This window comes from Crocodylus porosus, unplaced genomic scaffold (assembly GCF_001723895.1).
Source record: "Crocodylus porosus isolate Cpor-Errol unplaced genomic scaffold, CroPor_comp1, whole genome shotgun sequence".
Taxonomy (NCBI): Eukaryota; Metazoa; Chordata; order Crocodylia; family Crocodylidae; genus Crocodylus; species Crocodylus porosus.
The window spans coordinates 42,708,887-42,713,250 of NW_017728909.1; positions in this window are offsets into that span (position 1 = coordinate 42,708,887).

The following is a 4,364-nucleotide window of genomic DNA, read 5'->3' on the forward strand; positions in this document are numbered from 1 at the left end:
CCGGACCAGCGGACTTGAACACGTCCAGCCTCTCCAGAAGTACCCTAACTAACTCCTCGCTAACCCCTGGCCCAGGCGTGTCTCTCAAGGGCTTCCACATGAGCAAGGACACATTTTTGTATATAGTTGTGCTGCTATCACCACACATTGAGCAGTGTCAGCACACTGGACACTGTCCAGTGTATCACCCCCATCACACCAGAAAAGAGGGTGGCTATAGCCATCATGAAACTGGCCACCCCCACCAGCCTCCACTTCATTGGGAACCAGTTCAGCATGGATCCCTGCACAGTCGGGGTGGTGGTACGTGAAGTATGCCAGCTGCTGCAGGACATTGTAGCAAACATCTTCATCTGCCTCCAATAACCCCAAGGTCGTTGTTGGAGGCTTCAAGGCCATGGGGGTCCCTAACTGCATGGGTGCATTGGACAGCACACACATCCCAGTCCTATCCTCATCTCAGGGGAGCCAGTCATTCACCAACAGGAAGGGATTTGCCTGGGTGATCCACCAGGCCACAGTTGATCACTGAGGATGCTTGACTAACATTTATACAGGCTGGGCAGGCAGCGCTCATGATGCATGTGTCTTTTGAAACTCACCGCTGCCTGGAATAATGGAGAAAGGACAATATGTGACTGGGGTCCTCAGTGCAATGATCTGTGGTGTTGCTGTGCCCTTACTTATCATAGCAGAGCAGATACCCCCTCCTGCCCTGGCTCATGAAGACATATGGAGGACAAGTTACTGACTGGCAAAAGACAGCATTCAACCTCAGCAAATGCCAGATGACTGTTGAATGCACCATTAGCTGTCTGAAAATATGGTGGAGGTCACTGTACTACAGGCTCAAGGTGGAGCCAGAAAATATTATGGCATTCATTGTGGTAGCCTGCATGCTCCACAATATTTGTAAGACCAAGGGGGAGGTTTTCAGAGACTCCTGGTCTGAGGAAGTGGAGGAGGTAGTGGCCAGACAGAGACTTGGGCAGGCAGGGCATGGTGCCACCTATGATCAGCATGCAAATGTTGGTCAGGGAGCCATTGTTCAGAACTGTCTCACCACACTTTCTGGCTGCTGATCTGTAGGTCACTGATCAATCAGCGCTGAACACTAAACCATCCAGCAGTTACCTTTGAGTGTTTCTATAAATAACATTTTAAATTTCATTGCAAAACTTTGGACTCTTAAGTACATCATCTCTAGTGGGGGGGGTCCAGGCTGTAGTGACAGTGTGGGACAGGACAGGGTGTGGGGGAGCCAGAGAGGGCTGAAGTCTAAAGGTTTTCCTTTCTTTGCAGCAAGGATATTAAAATACATTACCTATCCCTGGTCACATTAACTCAATACCCTGTATGCACAGATCATCACCTCTGCTATCAGACCAGCAGGAAAGTTTTCAAAGTTTGAAAGTGGCCACCCTGCTAAGACACAGTTGGCAGGAACCCCCTCCCCCCCCACACACACACAGCCCCCAAGCTCACACTCTATTGCAGCTTACACATGAACTTCTTGAGCCAGGGGAGAGCGGGGGAGAGAGGGGAGGAGCCACCCCTCAGAGCACTCCTGAGACTGTTCCCTCTGTGCATGATCCTGCTCCTTCCCTGAGGGCTCCCCTTCTGGCAGAGGATCCTTCCCACCCCATGTTAAGGGACTGGGCATTTGTTTCCTCTAGATGCCCTACCCAGCTGCTGCCTCCCCACAGCATGGGCTCCCCCTCTCCCTCCCTCCCACTGGCCATCCTGAATACAGCCCAGTGCTGGTGTGTGGCTGCTGCACACAGGGACACCCCCCACCCCACCATCCCCTGCCTGACATCTGCTCTGAGCCTGCCGTTCCCTCCTCCATGCTAGCTAGCCGCTGAGACCCTGTGGCAGCTGCCATCTTGCCCAAGCTGTGCCATGGGGGCAGCCAGGGACCTGGGCCTCCAGCCCTCCTCTTGATCCTGTGGTGAAAATCAGTGCTGTGGCAGCTGCCCTTCACTGCCCAGTCTCCCTGATGTGCCCCCCTCCCCCAGACACAGCTCCAGGGGCAGCACAGACTTGGCTTTTACTTTTTTACAAGCATCTTTGACCCTCTTCACCTGTGGGAGGCAGCTGTGAACTGAAGGCACAGGCATCTCATTCCCACTTTGGGAACGAAGCCCCCCCCCCCAGCAGCTGTGTGAATGTGCTCACCACTAAATCCTGGTCTGAGACTGGAGCAGCTCTTGTGTGGGATTCCCACAGGTCTCTGGACATGGTAGGCAAGTGGCTGCTTGCTCCTCTATATGCTGGTGTGGGGGATCCCTAAAGCAATGATTGTTATAGGCAATGCAGCTTGGGCTGAATCAGTAAATCAGTGTCCCCCAACAGTAATCTGAGTTCCAGGCATCTTCTGGGATTTGGACCCCCTGTGAGATAATACAGGGAGCACATTATCAGACTTCCAATTAGTACATTACAACACTATAATATGTGTGAGAACATATATTTAAGAAATTCATGGGGTGCAGATTTGTGCACATAAGTGATAGGATAATTTCAGTGCTCTGCTTATAGGGGTGGTTGAGTGAAATAAAAAAACAGATTTACACATGAAATAAAGTTTACTTGATAACACAGAAATAGGGGGAAAAGACAAGAATAAAAATAAAGATAGAAATGAAAAGAATAAATAAGAATAAAAAAATTAAAAATATTGGTAAAAAAGTGTAAAAAACTAATTAATTAATTCAATTATACTTAATTAAATTATATAAAGTAATGAAATAGTACCACTTTGGGTCATCAGGACATATCAGCATTCTGTGAGCTACAAGCACCCCCTGCTGTAATTTAATATGAAGAGATCAGCAGGGTGGATTATGTGGCACCCCCTGCAATAATTTACTACTGTGAATAGTGCACAAAGTATTTAATGAGATTTAAGAGCAATGATGCGTACACAAAGATGGAAAAATAAAACCCACCATTTCAATTTAAGCGGCATAGAATGGAACCCTGAAGTCATAGACTGCAACCCTGAAGGACTAAACCCCCACCACATGTATAAGTGCCCTACGTAGCAGGCTCAAATTTGGAGATGCTAGGACATCTAGAACTGCAGACAATACATAACAGATAACAATTAACCCCTTGAACTTCACCCAGGAGATTACTGTAAACAATGAAGAGTATTTATATAAAACAGAAGTTTGATAGTTACATCCTAGGTTAGATGGATTTTTCTGGTGATCTTCATAGTTAAATCCAAGCATACTGTGCTGCAAAAGTAGAGACTGAGATAACTGAAGTTAGGTGTTCTTTCAAGAGGAAGAGATACAGGGCCTATTCTTTTTTCAGTAACATGCAGTCTATTGGCCAGCTGAAAAGGGAAAAATAATTTCTAAATCCTTGTTAACTGAGAAGCTCTGAACAGGTATCAATTTGATAGCAAAGTTTGTTGGAGTTTAAGAAATTCAAACTATTCTAATTATGATTCTTTTCTACATCCCCCAAAAACTGACTATGTAACTAAACGATAGAAATTCTTCTGTTACTGAGTGTATAACCAACATGCTTACTGAAAAATAAATCTAGTATTATTTTTTCGACAATGCCCTTTTCAATAAAAGTTGCTTATACTTAAATAAAACAGGAATGCACCATGTATAAACTTACAGAATACTTATGTCACTTTAAGGCCTATTAGCTTAAGTGCCTTGGTTTTATGAAGTCTTGGTCATGCTAAATGACTGCAGATTTAAAATGTATGTGGATCTAGTTTGATTAAAACAGCAATGCTGGGCCAGATTTTGATCTCAAAGGTTGTATCTACCTGAGATGTGTTAATATGCATTAGCCTAACTAAATGTGCATTACGGGCATGCATCTACACATGCACACCCTTAATGCACATTAAAAATGGTGGAACTAAGCCAATCATGCCTAAATTTGACACTTGCAAAAGAAGGTATCAAATTTAGATATGATTAGTTAAAGTGCATTAATGTATTCACGCATGTGTAGAAGTGACCTGGCACTAACTTTAATGCCAGGTCTGCCCACTGACTAGCGGCACATGGCAGGGCTGCAGGGACTTGGCACTAACTTTAGTGCCAAGTCTCTGTACTTGTATACACCTGCCAAAAATCACCTAATGTGCATTAGCTTAATGCACATTATATTTAGTCATACTTAAATGAATAGGGGTTTCATAGTTTCATAGTTTGTAGGGTCGGAAGGGACCTGAGCAGATCATCTAGTCCTACCCCCTGCCATGGCAGGAAAGAGTACTGGGGTCAAAGACCCCAGCTAGATGTTCATCTAACCTCCTCTTAAACACCCCCAGGGTAGGAGCCTGCACCACTTCTCTTGGAAGCTGGTTCCAGACCCTAGCCGCC